This window comes from Jaculus jaculus, chromosome 7 (assembly GCF_020740685.1).
Source record: "Jaculus jaculus isolate mJacJac1 chromosome 7, mJacJac1.mat.Y.cur, whole genome shotgun sequence".
Taxonomy (NCBI): Eukaryota; Metazoa; Chordata; class Mammalia; order Rodentia; family Dipodidae; genus Jaculus; species Jaculus jaculus.
This window is the reverse complement of record NC_059108.1, coordinates 154050236-154067296: the sequence shown is the minus strand read 5'-3', so window position 1 is coordinate 154067296 and position 17061 is coordinate 154050236. Positions and strand designations below refer to the sequence as shown.

Sequence of the window (17061 nt, the reverse complement as noted above, 5' to 3'; positions counted from 1 at the left end):
GAGACATGGCTTTGAATGTCTAGCAGTTCAGAACATGTGATAATATTAGAAGCCTGTGAGATAGGCAGGATGCCCAGGAACTGGAGGAGGCCTCAGAGCCCAGCCCTGGCTGACTCAAAAGTGGTGTGCCTTGGCAGCCAAGCCAGCGTGGGAACCCAGCCAAGGGCTTGTGCCACCCCCACCTATCCTCAGACAGGCAGGCGACTCTGCCCTGTGGGAAGGCCTGCGCTGGAGGCCCGGCTTGCCCCTTTTACCTGAGTGGCAGGGGCTTGTCACTGTCAAATGGGTCTGTGCATAAAACCTGTTTCTGCTGGTGACAAGTCATGATGGTCTGGGACCCTTCCCAAGTAGCAAAGAATGAGTTTCACTGCGGTAGCCGAATTCCAGATTGCCTTAGTCTCGCTGCTGATGGCTGGCACCTAGCAGATGCAGGAAAACTGCCTTAAGTCCTTCTAGCTGCAGGCGCCCTGGTACCTGCATGAGGTTTTAAAGAGACGTCATCCTAAATTCACTCTTTGCTGATGTCTAGATGGTTCACAGAGAGACAGCGACTGTCACTCAGCACATCTCCCGGCTCCGTGGGAGGCCGCAGTCAGTGGGTGAAAGCACCGTAAAGAGGCGGAGGGCAAGACTGGCAGCGCCAATGCCTGGCCCTGGCGTTCAGAGCACTTGACGAGCCCCATGCACTGGGGCTAGCTCTCCCGCTTCCGCAACTGTTACTGACGCATGAATGCACGTGAAATGACTGGAGCCTCCCTCTGCTTCGTCCACAAACTCTCCAGATGGCCTAGATCCCCAAGAATAAAGGCTCACAAACAAACCTCACAGCCAGAGGACACTTGGCAAGTTCCGCCCAACTCCTGCATGATCCAGATCCCCCGAATGCGCGAATGACATACCCAAGGTCAGGAAACATCTGAACCACAACCACACTTACTGGCAAATCCAGAAGGCTGGAGGCCTTACCTGGCCTCTCTCTGTGGCTTGGACATCCTCCTTCCCAGAAGCACTTGCTCTCGATCCTCCCCTTTTCCATTAAGTTCTCCCCCTCACCCCTTTCCTGGTCTGTTTTTCTCTCGCTTCCCCTGCCCACACCTCTGTATGTCAGCTGTCCTCACCTGCAGAAACAATCAAGGGGACACCTCTCTAGCCCTCGAGTCAGGTGTCCCTCCAGTGCCTGGAGAGTTAGAAAGTCCGAAAGTAGTCCACGAACGTACTCCTGTGATGGCCCACCGGCCTCCTGTGCTGCAGGTCTTAGCAAAGAGGAGGCAGTAGCCCTTCCCCACAACCAGCCAACAACCAAACGTGCCCTCCTCCCTCCTGTACTTCCTCCGCGTGTCAGCTGCGCCCCATCGGCGCCCCTGCCACTCCCCAGCCCCGACAGTCCCATCGTGCCAGTCTAAGTGACCGCACTCCGTGGGTTCCACCACCTTCTGCCAGGCGCTCTTGCCGACCTTCGGGGATCTCTGTGACCCGGAGGAAGAGCTCTTAAGACTATCACCGTTTGACTCCCCGCTACCTGCCACATCTCTGTATCCCCAAGCAAGCCACCTGGCTGTTTCCTCTTTCTGGAATCTCCCTCCCTTATTTATTTGAGAGTGACAGAGAGAGAGAGAGAGAGAGAGAGAGAGAGAGAGAGAGAGAGAGGGAGGGAGGGAGAATGGGCATGCCAGGGCCTCCAGCCACATGCACCACTTTGTGCATCTGGCTTTACGTGGGTACTGGAAAATTGAACCTAGGTCTTTTGGTTTTGCTGGCAAGCACCTTAATTTCTGTTGTTGTTGTGTATTAGTGAAAAAGAGAAAGAGAGTGGGCCTACCAGGGCCTGTTGTCATTTCAAATGGTCTCCAGGTACATGGGCCACTTTGTGCACCTGGCTTTAGGTAGTTATTGGGGACTCAAACCGGGACCATAAGGTTTTGCAAGCACCTTTAAACACTGTGGCATCTCTTCAGTGCCCCCTTTAAAAATTTCTTTTTATTTATGTGAAAGTGCAACATGTTGAAAGACCATGTTCACAGAACTTTTATTACAGTATAATATTACAATTATTATTCTATTTTACTAATATTCTCTCTTACTCTGGCTACTGAAATGTTATCAATAGATATGCAAACACAGGAAAAACATCACACACACACACATATGGTTCATTATACTATTGTGGTTTCAGGCATACACTAGGGATCATGTCATGTATCTCCTATGTGAAGGGGGTTGTAGTCACCTTCTTACTGCTGGGACAAAGCACTCATCAAAGCAGCTCATGGGAAGAAAGGCTTTTATTTTGGCTTACAGTCTCAAGGGGAAGCTTCAGGATGGTAGGGGAAGGCATGGCATGAGCAAAGGCTGGATATCACCTCTGGCCACAGCAGGTGGAAACAGCAGCGGAGAGTGAACTGAGCTCTGTCAAGGGGGAGCTGGGGATAACACCCAAACCTGCTCCCAGCAATACTCCTCCTCCATCAAGTCTCCGCCTTCCAAACTATGCTGAGTTTCGCACACCGTGGCGCTTGTTGGGATACTGCCCTACACTGCTGCGTCACGTGCCCTTTGAGAACCACATTCTGAGCGTACTGAAGAGCCAGCGACAATGCTTAGGCACCACGCCACCAAAGTGAATCCTGCCTCTAGGAGGTCCAGGTCTAGGTGAGGCGTCATAAATCAGTCTATAGACTTATGACTCTGAATGCATTTTGATAGCCAGTAGCTGGGGACTAGGGCTGAGCTACCTTGGAGGGGAGTGGTCCCCTTCTTTGAAGCCTGCCACCTTGCGCCCTGCGTTGCTGGGACAACAGCACCAGTGGAACTGCCTTGTCCACAGTGTGCCCTTCCTGTGTGGTGCTGGCTCATCTTTCTCATCAAACTCCACACATGGTCCGCATAGACAACTTGGGCCAATATCATTCAACCCCTCACCACGTCCTTAACACCGTGTCTCCAATGTGCGCGCCTCGGAGTTGTATGAGGCACAAAACAGAACGCTTATCTAGCGTCACAGAGGAACCAAGCTTTCCTCTGAATTTTAGTTAGATTTAAGATTTTCTTTTTCAGGCAGCAGTAGCTCAGACTGGCCCAGAACTGGTGATCCTCCTGCCTCAGCCCCAAGTACTGAGATTACAGGTGGGCACTACCATGCCTGGCTTCAAGTTTAACATAGCTTTTATTCATTTTTTTTAGCTCCTTTAAACTGTGATTTTTAAAGTTTTTTTTTCAGCATTTTATTTATTTGGCGGAGGGTGGGGGAAGAATGGGTATGCCAGTGCCTCTAGCTACTGCAAATGACCTCCAGATGCATGCATCACCTTATGCATCTAGCTTACATGGGTACTGGGGAATCAAACTTGGATCCTTAAGACTTCACAGGCAGGTGCCTTAACTGCTAAGCTATGTCTCCAGCCCTAAACTGTGATTTTTTACAATCTTATTACATAATATATTATATCTAAAGCATGTGTAATTTGCTTCACCTTACTATATTATTAATTATTATATTATTACTGGCTTTTTGAGGCAGGGTCTCATATAGCCCAGGATGATCTAGACCTATGTAGTCAAAGATAATCTTAACTCCTGACCCTCCTGATTTGAAATGACAGGTGTGTGCCACCACACCCGACTTTAACTTACTTAAAAAATATATTTCTGGGCTGGAGAGATGGCTTTGCGATTAAGGCATGTGCCTGCAAAGCGAAAGGATCCCAGTTAGACACCCCAGGACCCAGGTAAGGCAGATGCACAGGGGTCACGTGCACCTGGAGTTCGTATGCAGTGGCTGGAGGTCCTAGCGTGCCCACTCTCTCCCTCTAATAAATAAATACATTTAATTTTTTTTTTTCTGTTTGTTTGAGACAGGCTGTTGACACGTGGCCGAGGCCGCTCCTGGCTCTTTCTGCCGCCGCCCCAGCACCGCGCCTGGCTGTGACCCTGCTCCCGGTCACCCGGTCACCCGGCGGTGTGCTGCAAGGGTCTGTGAACGCTGTGGTCTTACACCAGGTGCTTCCAGAAGGCTGGCGTTTCTGTTTGGTTTCAACCCCAGCCATCGCTTCCTCCCGCGGTGCTGTCAGCCCTTGACGTGCGCAGCATCTCCTCTGCGGTGTAGCAGGGAAGCCAGCCAGCCGGTCCCTGCCCCAGGGAAACGCGGCACCGGACGAGGAGCGGCTGTCCTGGAACCCGATGAATCCCGGGGTTCCCAGACTGCGCCACCACGCCAGCCCTCTCCTGCGCTGCCCCCGCTTCCAGAGACGGCTGACTGGTGCCCCCTGCCGGCCATTCCCGGCAAGACAGACACACTGCAAAATGACCAGTTTCTCAAAAAAAATGAAATGACCTTGAGAGATGATTTGTTTTTTGAACAGAAGTAAAATTCCTTCAAGAGGATCTCTTTTAAAAATATGGTAAGGGTTACAGTCAGGTTCCCACTGCTGGTAGAAATCACCCAATCAAGAACAGCTTGAGGGGAAAAAAGAGGTTTATTTTGGCCTACAGTCTCGAAGGGGAAGCTCCATGATGGCTGGGGAAAATGATGGCATGAGCAGAGGATGGACATCACCTACTGGCCAACATCAGGTGGACAACAGGAACAGGAAAGTGTGCCAAACACTGGTATAGGGAAACTGGCTATATCACCCTAAGCCCGCCCGCAACAATACACCGCCTCCAGGGGGCGTTAATTCCCAAAGTTCCATCAGCTGGGAACCTAGCATTCAGAACACCTGAGTTTATGGGGAACACCTGAATCAAAACACGACAGTTTGTTTCACAAATTTGCAAATCATCCTTGTGCAGGAGCCATGCTAATCTTTTTGGCGCTGTTCCAATTTTCGCACATGCACATGAAGTGGGCACTCCAAGATCTCATGGAAGCTGGCTCATCATTTGTTTAATCCTAGGGCTCAGGAGGCTGAGGCAGGAGAACTGCTGCTGGAGGCCAGTCTGGGGTGCATAGTAAGTTCTAGGCCTGCCTGAATTACAGTGTGAGAATCAGTCTCAGGTCAGCCTGGGCTAGAGTAAGACACTGCATCAGAAAAAAAAATAAAAAAAAAAAGCAACCAAACAACAAAGAAGGGGTTGGAGAGCTGGCTAAATGGGATAGAGCGCTTGTCACACAAGCACGAAGGTCTAAAACTGCCCGAGTGTGATTACCCTAGAACCCGTGCTGAACACTGATGTGGCCACGCATGCCTGTAACCCCAGCCCTGTGGGAAGCAGAGACCCAAGATTCACTGGCCGGCTAGTCTGACAAGAGAACAGCAGTTCTAGGTTCAGTGAGATTCATCTTGAGCAAACACACAGATAAGCCAAATAGGACATCCGACATTCTCTTCAGGCCTCTGAACATACATGTGTGTAACACACACACGCACACACACACAGAGCGCAAACACAAAAAAAGGATGTGAATGGCTGTCCGCAGACAGCATGTGTGATTATCTCAGGGCTCTGGCTTCATAGCAGGACTGATAAATGCACACAGAGAGGCTCTGAAAGACTGCTGGAAAGGCAGGTCTCCAGACATCTAGGGAGTCACCCTAACATGCTAATGTCACTTAAGACTTTAAGACAAAATTCTTTGTTTTGTTTTGTTTGTTTTTTTGGTTTATATTTATTTCTTTGAGAGCGACAGACAAAGAGGCAGACAGAGAATGGGCGTGCCAGGGCCTCCAGCTAAACAAACTCCAGATGCATGTGCCCCCTTGTGTGTCTGGCTTACATGGGCCCTGGGGAATTGAGCCTCAAACTGAGGTCTGTAGGCTTCACAGGCAAGTGCTTAACCACTGAGCCACCTCTCCAGTCCTATGACAAAGTCTTTGATTACCTAGGGTACAAGTGAAGCCTATGCAAAAAGCTTCCTTTTCCCACTTTTTGTTGTTTTATTTTTTTCAAGGTAGGGACCCACTTTAGCTCAGGCTGACCTGCACTTCACTATGTAGTCTTAGGGTGGCCTCAAACTCATGGTGATCCTCTTACCTCTGCCTCCCAAGTGCTGAGATTAAAGGCGTGTGCCACCACGCCAGGCTAGAATATAGTAGTTTTTTGTTAGACCCTTTCAAAACTCTGACTATCTGAAATTTGATATCATATCTAGGATATACTTTATAAAAATAAGCTTAGAATTGAACAAGTGGTATTTTTCTGGCTAAAAACCACAGAAAAAGAAATGATTTGAAAACCGTCCAATTTTCTCCTGAAAAACAAACAAAAACAAAAAAACCCGAGGGTTAATGTCTCACCTCATTCCTCACCTGCACCACCTACCCCAGGGGACTTTCCCTTCTGAAACATTGCAACCTGGAGCAGTGAACTCTCATTATAGCATAGAAAGATGTTTTTATTTTTGTTGTTGTTGTTTTGAGGTAGGGTCTTGCTCCAGCCCAGGATGCCCTGGAATTCACTCTGGAGTCTCAGGGTAGCCTTGAACTCATGGCAATCCTCCTACCTCTGCCTCCCAAGTACTGGGATGAAAGGCATGAGCCACCATGTCCACCCAAGATGTGTTTAGAAGGCATGAAATTCTTAAGGCTTGAAGGTTTGGGAAGTGCAGGGAGAGATTTGGACTCACTGGGAAGGGCAGTTACCACCTTGGCAATGCAGAGCAGCCATCATTAAAAAGAAAACAAATTTGCTAAGTGCTCTTGTGGCTGCGACTGTGATGATCAGCAGAGCCATGGCCCCATGACATGCGTGACACCTTGTCCGCGCTCCTGGCTCTGAATGTTGTGGTCTGTGCTCCTCCTCAGAAGTGTTTGGAAGGTAATGACATGTTATGAAACCACCTGATATTGAGAAGAGACAACACAAGAGTGTTGCTCATTAAGCAGACAGGAAGGACAGACAGCCCACAAGTTCCTCCTCAACCTTGATTCGACCTCACATGAAATCTGACTCTTCCTAAAAAATGTTTATTCAATTTATTTATTGCAAGGGTGCGAGGTGGGGGGAGGAGAGAATGGGCATGCCAGGGTCTAACTGCTGCAAACAAATTCCGGATACATGTGCCACTTGTGCATCCTGCTTTATGTGGGTACTGGGGAATTAAACCTGGGTAGTTAGGCTTTGCATGCAACTGTCTTAACTCTCCATCCCCAAATCTGACTCTTTTAACTTGAAATTAAAGCACACTTTTTTTTTTCAAGGTAGGGTCTCACTCTAGCCCACGCTGACCTGGAATTCACTATAGAGTCTCAGGGTGGCCTCGAACTCACGGCAATCCTCCTACCTCTGCCTCCCGAGTGCTGGGATTAAAGGCGTGCACCACCACGCCCGGCTCTATAGCACACTTTTCAACAGGACAAAGTCCAATAGATGTACAACTTTGTTTATTTATTTTTTATTTATTTATTTTTTTTTTTTGAGGTAGGGTCTCACTCTAGCCAAGACTGACCTGGAATTCACTATGTAACCTCAGGGTGGCCTCAAACTCATGGCGATCCTCCTACCTTTGCCTCCCAAGTGCTGGGATTAAAGGTGTGCGCCACCACGCCCGGCTAGATGTATAACTTTAAGGCATATGGACCAGGCATGGTGGCTCACACCTGTGATCCTGGACTCATGAAACTGAGTCAGGAGGATTGCCATGAGTTCAAAGCCAGCCTGGGCTAGTGTGAAGCCATCTAAACAAGCAAATCCAGGCACCCACAGTTATTGGTATGAGAAGAGAACTAAAGGGAAGACCGCACCGTGTGTGGAAGTGAAAGTGGGTGTGTGTGGAGGTGCACACCAGTACTCTCAGCCACCAAGAGGCTGAAGCAGGACGAGTGCCAAAAGTTCAAGAACAGCCAGGGCTACAGACTGAGGCCTTGTCCAGATGACTGACACCCAAACCAAAAGTTCTTCACTTGATATTTGAAATTATCATTATAATTTTACAGTATCACTTACCTATATATGTGTCTATGCATCTGCAAGCCAGCAGAGGTGGTGCATGTCATTTTCCATAGACTTGTTAATAATGCTAAGATTTTGTAGGAAAATCAAAACTAGATATGGAAGTAACATAGTCTATAAAGGAGCAGAATGCTGAAGCATATCAACAAGATGCTGGCTTCAACTCAAGATCCTCCTGCCTCAGCCTCCTGAGTGCTGGGGTGACAGGGAGGTTCCACTCATCTTGTATCCTAGTTTTTCTATTCAAAGGGATGCATAGACATGAAGCTGTCAGAAGAACAAAAACAATGTAGACCCACAGTGGGGTAACTCTTGAGAGCAGAGGAACTGTGGGTCCCTGGTTCCTTGGGGCTGTTGTGCACCGGCTCCCCGAAAGTATCCAGGCAACAGCAGAGCAGGGTCCTGAGTGGCCTTGAGTGCAACGGGAAGAAACGCCAGGAGACAGCTTCAGAGAACAACTCAATCTGCCAGGGGAATGGGCTAATAATCCTTTCTGAAAGAGTGGGAAGAGGTATGGGTCATAAGGGGATTGGTTAGTTCAAAGGTCCTGCTGACGCCTAATTAGCATGTAGTGACATCACAGGTGATTGGGAAAGGTCACAGGGTCTAAGTAGTGGTGGGAAAAGGTATGGGGTATGGGTTGTGGGGGATTGGCTGTGCAAAGGCTGCTGGCTGATACCTCGTTGACATATAAGAACATGACAGGCAAGTGGCCAGAGGTCACAGGCTCTGGGGAAAGGACACCTAAGTCTTATCAGGATGTCCAGGTGCCCTGGGCTGGGAGAGGGAGTGGACTCACTCCTGTCAGCCTGAGGTTATCAGGGTCCAGGCCAGCTGCAACCTCCTGTGGCCAGTCCCAGGACCCTTCGCCATGCCTGGCAGGTCAGGCTTGCTTTAACCTTCAATGGCCCAGGACCCTAACCTGTGCCTGACTGCTCCCCTTTGTTTTTATAATGGGCAGTATCATCGCACTGAGTGAGCTCTCTATAGTCTATCACAGGTCCAGAGAGAGCTAGATGGTGTACAAGGACCTGATTGGTAGCAACCTTAGCAATATTAGTTATTTGTTGTCTGAGAAGTCTGATGAAGCAGGGGGCCACAAGTAACAGGGTTCCTATAGCAAGGAGGGGGCCAAGGAAGGGGAGAAGCCAAGTGACTAAGGGGTTAGAGAACCAGTGGGGTTGTTAGGTTTGTAGCAGTCGAGTAGCTTCTTGCTGAGCTTTTTAGGGCTTTTACATCTTGTTCAACAACATTTGATTCATTGACAAAAAATAACATTCTTCTCCCAAGACCACACATATCCCCATGTTCAGCCGTAATGAGGTCTAAGGCTTGATGGTTTTGGAGTACCACGCCCACAAGAAAGTTCAATTGTCTCTAGAGAGACAAGCTTGTCTTGGAAGTCCCCAGTGAGGTGGTTGGTCTGGACAAGAGCGGCTCCTGCAACACTGGAAGCTCCCAGGGTCAGTGTCGGGTGGAAGCCCACCAGCAGAGGGATGAAAATCTCTCTCCATTGGCACAGACAGAGCTCATAGGTGGCTTCCAGTTCTTCACAGAGATACAATGGTGGAACAATCAGACTGGGGAACAATAGGTGGGAGAGGAAATATTCATGCATGGGGCGGTTAGCCCTTTACACCAACAGAGAGCGGGTGTCTTGACACACGTGGTCCTGGTTATGGAAATATTGAGGAGACATTCAGCTCTAGTTAGCTTAGAGCTGGACAGGCAGAGGCATGCCCTGACTGGAATAGAAAAAGGGGATATCAGTGAGGCGGGGTCGGGAATAGTTGGTTATAGATGTAGGGTGGCATTAATCAGGTCTGTGGTTAGCAGGGGACACACAAAAGAAGCAGTTAGAAGCATGAGGACAGTTAGTAAAGGGGAGAAGGTTGGCCACATATTGGGTGTATTGTGCCCAGGTTATGGTGGCTTGTATCTTTTTTGTGACTTATTCTTCCTGAAAAAGTGGTGGTGGTTAGTTTGCATTGGGTGGCAAGCAGGAACACACTGGTCTAGTAGTATGAGCAGTACCAGAGGGAGATGACGGAGTCTGTGAACATAGAGCTTCCCCGTCACCCCACCTGCCAGCACCCATCCCAGGATCCCTTTATGTGGGAGCTTAGGAGAACACTATCTGTACATTGTCTCTTTGTTCTAAGACACAGTCATTGTGTCAGCATCCTCCATAACAGTTCTGGTTTTCTAGGCACCTTTTGTCAGTCTGGCAATAGGCAAAGCATGCCATGATTTGACTGCAGTGTACAGACTTAGGATAGATATGGAAGCTGACAGTCTCTTGGCAGCCCTTAGTGGGGCAATATCCTGTGCTGACAATTTCATTGGCCCATTGATAGGTCTCTCGGGCTTCAAAGCGCCATTGGAAAACATTAGTGGGGAAAAGTGGGGCAGAGGCAGCAAGAGAGACATTTGCATTGGAATGTAAAATGGTCAAGGCTGCCAATAAAATGGCAGAGAGCATGCCTGTGGCGGGCATATGGCTTTGGCAGCATCCACAAGATCATGAATGTCCCTCCAGGGGGCTCCCCTTTTCTGGCTCATGTGATGTCAGCAGGGGTGGCATTGCCTCTGACCTTGCTCTGTCAGCATCAGGCAGGCCATCTTTTGGTCAGTGGGGCTGAATCAGACATTTTGGGCCAGTACCCAAATGGGTTTGGGCTGATCCTGTGGGAAGACACAAGCAAATCCCCTTCCCATGGTGAGGAGGGGGTCTGGTCCCTTCCATGTTCCATCTAAAGGACCTCACCATTGCACCAGAATGGGAGGGGCAGTCTCTGGTGTATGCCAGTGGAGGGTGATAGGGGTGGGTGTTGGGAGTTTTTATATATACTGACAAAGTTTAAAGTAGTCATGGCCATGGCTAACGGAAGATTGGGTGGATAAGTATTGGGCTGTTGTCTTTTAAGTTGGGCTTTAAAGGTTTGGTGTGTTCTTTCGACTATACCTTGGCTTCATGGGTTATGTGGGATTCCTGTATGAAGGTTAATCTTCCATTGCATGCAAGAGCTTTGAATGAAGAGCTGACAAAAGCTGGGCCATTATTAGTTTTTATTTGGTAGGGGATGCCCATGATGGCAAAGGTAGAAAGCATATGATGTATAAGGTTTTTTTTTTTTTTTTTTTGAGTTCTCTCCTGTTTGTGCCATGGCCCATATATAATGGGAGTAAATGTCCACTGTCACAAACACATATTTCTGACGACCAAATTGATGAATATGAGTGATGTCAATCTGCCAAATGACATTGGCCTGGAGCCTGGGGGGGGGGGAGGGCATCATCTGAAGGGCAGGTGTTGTTATTAGTGAGGCACAGGACTGGCATGTTTTTAGTACACGTTGGAGTTGACCTTTGGAAATCAGAGGGAAGTGTGATTGTACTCCCTTAAGGTATATGTGGGTGCCAGCAGGAATTTTTTTGCTTCCTCAGGGTGGCCAGGAAGGTGTCTGTTGGGTCTCCATAGGAGGCTGACTGGCCTGCTAGTGCATTTCCCTCAGTGAGGGGCCAGGTAAGGGGCTGCGAGTCCTTATGTATTGCACAAATAGGGGGACCCTTCTTTTGCATATCAGGTTGGAGACTTTTATCAGCAGGGGTGTAAGTTCATCTAGTCGGATTTGTAAGGGAGGATGTTAACTGCATAAATGCTGTCTGAAAAGAGATTAAAGGGGCCTTCCCCTCAATGAGTGCCAGATAGAAGGCATACAGTTCCTTATATTGTGGGGATTTGTTAGGAAGTTCCTTAAAAATGATGTTGGGAGGTTGGTCCCCTGGGTGGTAAAGAAGTACAGCTGCTCCTCTCTTCCCCTCGTCTGTAAAAATGGGGTGCCCTCTGGGGGTTGGTTTTCTTGAAGAGGTGGGGTGGGAGCCATTTTAAAAGTATTGCAGGAATCGTTTTTTATTAGGGTAGTGGTTGTCAATATGACCAGGGAAGCCTATTAGGCTGATGGCAAATCTGGAGTGGTTCCTGAACAGCCATTGTATATTCATGAGGGTCTAGGGGGTTATGATAGTGTCAGGTTCTTTGTCCAAGGTTTGGAGAGCCTGATCTCTGTTTTGATCATGGCCACAAGGGCATCAATCTCTCTGTTAATAGGTGTGGGGCACTGTCAATGGAAGTGTGGAGTCATTCCAGGACTCCTTGGGGTTGGTATAGTGCTCCCATGATGGTTGGGAAGCTCAATTGACTTGTCTGGTGAGTACTGGGCAAGTGCCATATCAGAAAATGTTATTAATCTTGGTTAATGCCTGTTTTGCCTCTGGGCTTAGAAGGCAGGGGAAGATGGGTCTTTGTCACCTTTTAACATGTCAAATAAGGGTTGTAAATCACTGGTAGGGACAGGGAGCCATGGCCAGAGCCAGTTGAGGTTCCCCAGAAAGCTCTGAAGTGAAGCCAATGTGAGCTTCTGGGGGAGTGTGGGTTTAAGAGGCTGAGCAGAGGTGAGAGAGAGTTCTGTCCCCAGGAAAGTTATGGGTGGGATAAGTTGGACTTTATTTGGGGCAATTTTGAAGCTTGCCTCAGTGAGGGAAGGTATTAATTGATCCCTTAGCTCGGCTGGAGGTGGAGGAATCTCCATACTAGGATGTCATCCATGTAATGATCAATATTAAGGCCTTGATGCAATTGTGGCCTTCATGCCATAGCAACTGCTTTTCGGCCTACTAGTGGTCGGATGAGACCTGTAGTTCTATCTGGGTCCTTCCACTTAAAGGCCTCCTTGGTCACATATGCCTGTGAAGGTCCACCTACCCCTATTAGCTGGGGCTTGGGAATTAATTCCAGTGTTTGGGGAACTTAGATCACTTTAGGATTGTCTTATCTGCCCCAGTCTCAATTAGACATTTGAAAACTTCCCATCCGACCTCTAAGGCCAGCCTTGGGTGGGCCCCCTCTAGGATGCTTGTTACCCATTGTATAGTATGGGTTTTCCTTCTTATCGGAGGGGCTGAGGGTTGCCCCTTTTGCAGTTTAAAAGCTCTAGGCATTTGCCGTCTTTGTCATAAGCAGAGTGGCAATCTTTTTTCCAATGACACCCCTCGTGACGTCTAGGGTAAACTGCTTTTGGAAGAGGGGGGTGCCTTTAGTGGCCTGATGTTGGGGACATTACCCTCTCCAGTGTCTTTCTTCTCTGCAATCGAAGCATCTGCCTCTGGGTTTTAAGGCCGCTGCTGCTAAGGTCTGTGCCAGAGGCGGCCTTGTTTGAGGCAGTCCTGATATCCTGAGTGGCAGCTATCCGGTTATCATAATGCTCATCCTCGAGACCTTGGCAAATTGGCTTACATTCTGAACTCATGCCTTCCCAAATAATGCTTTTGAGAAGGAGGCCCCGGGCTGTTCCCTCTATATTGGTTTTTGTCCTTAATATAAAATCAGAGGGTTTCCTCTGGCTTCTGACGAAGGGACTATAAGGAAAAGGTGTTATCCTGTGTACTGGGGGAGGGGGTATTCTATCCCATGCCTGGAGGGCACAGAGGTGCACTTGGTCATAGAACCCTAGGGGCTGTTGGGCCTGTGGAGAAATTGAGAAATAATTCATCAACCCCCCCAGGGGCTATTTTGATTTAGGTTTCTTTTTATTTGTTGGAGGCATTCGTCTCTGTAGAGGGCTTCCCACTGAAGGAACAGGAGACTAGGCAGCGAGGACTGAGGACCGACAGATGTCACGCCAGTCCTGGGGCTATCAGTGAAGCCCCATAGCTCAGGAGGGAGTAAGTCCATGGCGCACGGATCTCACCCTAACCGCCTGTGATCACTGGCTTGATAGGGCTGAGCCGAGTTGATTCAACACTAACAGGAAAAGCTTCTGTTTCCACACTGAATGCCTTTCTATTGTTATCTCGAGCCTTACATAGTTGTTGTATGGTAAGTGGGGGGCTGGGTGGAGGGGGCTCCTGGCCAGGGGAGATGATCACGTTGGGATTCTTTTGGCCTGTGTAGTGAGTCCAGAGAGGAGCAGCCGGATTGGGCAGGAGGTATGGTGGCCAAGGCAGATACAGGGGAGTGGGTGTAGGGAAGTTTGAGGTCACTTTTTTTCTAATTTCTTCTATTGCTTTTTCAAGGGAACTGAGGTCTGCCACTGGCCAGTACTCAGGACTCTCATCAGAGTCACCATCTCATTTTTGCATGGAAATGGGTCTGGGGGGGGGGTTGGCTAATACACTGCCTAACCACTGCTATAATTGGGAGAAAAGCTGGGGGTTCCCTTCCTAAACTTCCTGTCTCCTGGATAAATAAGCTATGTGGGTCCACATGTCTGGGTCATATGGATCCCCAGAAATCATCCAAGGGGTGATCTGGAGGACTTCTTCCCAGGAGATGGCTTCTCTCTGGGAGAGCTTAATTCCCCTAACTTTCAGGAGAGCCCTTAATCCACAAACCTGCGATTCCTTTTGGTAGGAGGCAATATTGTCCATGATAGAAAGAGTTGAAGTGCCAAGACTAGAGGCCAACGTTCCCAAGGGCTTAATAGCACCAGGGGGATTCCCCAGTGGTCTGGACACAAAGTCTAACCACGACTGATGTATTTATAAAAGCAGATATTGCTGGGCATGGTGTTACACACCTGTATTCCCCACCCTCATGCTACGACCTTCACTTCTGGGCCAGCCTAGGTAGGCTACACTGCAAGACAGTCTCAAGAAATGAAAGCAGGGCTGGAGAGATGGCTTAGCAGTTAAGGTGTTTGCCTGCGAAGATCCAGGTTTGATTCTCCACGTTCCATGTAAGCCAGATACACATGGTAGTGCATGCATCTGGAGTTTGTTTGCAGTGGCTAGAGGCTCTGTCATGCCCATTCTCACGCACTCTCTCTCTGCCTCTAAATAATAAATAAAAAGAAAAAAAAAAAATGAAACAAAACCAGAACTAGAATGAACAACAAAAACGTAAAACCCAGCTGCCTTGTCAGAGAGAGAGGAAGTCAAAATCCAAAGGCATCTCCAGCTCTTTCCTGGGGATGCAGAGAATGCCTTGGTGGCTGAGCTCCACGGCTTTTTTTTTTTTTTTTGAGCTGTTTATTAAAATTTTTTCTTTTTTTGAGGTAGCATCTTGCCCTAACCCAGGATGACCTGGAATTTACTATGTAGTCTCAGGCTGGCCTCCAACTCACAGCAATCCTACCACCTTGGCCTCCTGAGTGCTGGGATTAAACTTGTGCACAGAATGGGTACACCTGAACCCCCAGCTGCTGCAGGTAAACTCCAGACACATGTACCACTTTGTGCATCTGGCTTTCTATGGGTACTATGGAATCAAACTCTGGTCGTTAGGGCTTACGGGCAAGTGCCTTAACCACTGAGGCATCTCTCTAGCCCAAAATGTATTATTATTCGGTGCTGGAGATTCAAGGGTCTTCTATATACTAGGCTAGCACTCAATCACTAAGGCAAGGCTCTGGCTCCCTGAAACATAAATGCTTAGATATACGAGTTGCTTTCCTGCCCCAGGTTACTCTACCAAAGCCACCCCCCTTGTCCTTAAGGAGCACAAACATGCTTTCCCTTGACATGTCACATTCTAACCCTATTCAAAAGACAGGTACTGAGAGTTGGAGGTCAGCCTGGGACTACAGTGAGTTCTAGTTCAGCCAGAGTGAGAGTGAGGCCCTACCTCAAGAGAAAAAAAAAAAAAAAGGTGGATACTTCCAAAGCCAAGTATAATACATTGTTAACTTGGTAGGAATTAGAATCACCATGGAAACACACTCCTGGGTGTGCCTATGAAGGTCTCTCCAGTTCAGAAATGGTTAACTTAGGAGGGAAGACCCACCCGAATGTGGCAGCACCATCACATGGCTGGAGCCACGGACTCAGAAAAGCAAACGGGAGCCGAGCACCCGAGCTCACCTCCCTGCAGTCTGTGGAGGCAGCATGACTAGCGGCCTCCTGCGCCTGCTACCTACACAGGTCACATCCAGACATGTTTTCGAACTCAAGGCTTAAAACAAAAGTTTCTTTGTAGCAGTGCTTAGTGTCCAACAGAACCCACTCCGTCTGCTAGCCAATATCTTGACTGCAAAGTTTCTCTTACTGTTGGTGGATAGATGATGACATGGCGTGGTCATCATCGCCGTGGCAACAGTACTGTGACCTATCAGAGGAAAATTGCACATGGAACTGCTGGCTCTGGAGCAGGCATGCCTCAGCTTCCTCTGGAGTATGCTTTTTCTGCAAGTCCTGGTGTGCTCTAGGGTACCACCAACCCAGCGCGGGTCCAAGACTACAGATCACAGCATTATGCGTCCTGCCCTCCTGGATCCAGGTCCACGCAATGAGAGCATTTGCCATGTCCCAAGCTCTGTTCCTGGTTGATAAGCATATGTATATCTGAGAGTAAAGCAAAGGGCCTAAGGCTCGTCATTTCTCACAGTGAGCCTCAAGCCTTCCTGAAAACTCTGCACAGCTGCTCTGAGATCAATGTCAGAACCCATTTTTAAAAATATTTTACTTATTTATGAAAGAGAGATTGAGAATGGGCATACGAGGGCCTCCACCCACTGCAGGCAGACTCATCGAATGTGCCACCATGTGCATCTGGCTTACATTAGTTTTGGGGAATAAAACCTGGGTCCTTAACCACTAAACCATCTCTCCAGCCCCAGGCTGACTTGCAATTCACTATGCAGTCTCAGGTTGGCTTTGAACTCACAGCAATCCTCCTACCTCAGCCTCCCCTCCTGAGTACTGGGATTAAAGGTGTGCACCACCATGCCCTTATTAAACATTTTTAGAACATTTTTGTTTCTGAGGATGGAGCTCAGCCAGGGAGGGGGGGCTTTCCACTACATATTGCCAGACCGTGATGTATGTGACCTGGTCAGGATATCCAGGATTCATTCCCATACACAATACCTTTAACTTTGTAAATGGTGGAGAGGTGGAAAGTGCCTCCCTCTGGCCATCCCACATTGAAAGTTGGCCATTCATTCCTGCAAAAGATGGTTAGTTTTCCCGACTGTACTGATCAAACACAGATTGTCCGCCAGGCATTGGAAATCCTTGAAGTGTGTGTGACTAGGTCCAGTGGAGTGGAACTCGCTGCTTGTCCTATGGTGTCTCACAAGAAGGTAGAAAAGGACAAACAAGACACAAACACACAGTCACAGAAACAAATTTCCCCTCAGTGAAAAAGAAACCAAAATGATGCTGACAGTGGCCCTT

At 48.5% G+C, this 17061-nt stretch overlaps 2 non-coding genes across 2 annotated transcripts; both read right to left on the bottom strand.

Annotated features, from left to right (window-relative positions):
- Positions 1 to 4743: 4743 nt before the first annotated feature.
- On the bottom strand, positions 4744 to 4846 carry LOC123462535. Its single transcript, XR_006638346.1, has one exon. It is a non-coding gene; the product is annotated as a U6 spliceosomal RNA (small nuclear RNA).
- Positions 4847 to 15854: 11008 nt separating this feature from the next.
- On the bottom strand, positions 15855 to 16129 carry LOC123462620. The gene has a single exon (XR_006638407.1).
- Positions 16130 to 17061: the final 932 nt, after the last annotated feature.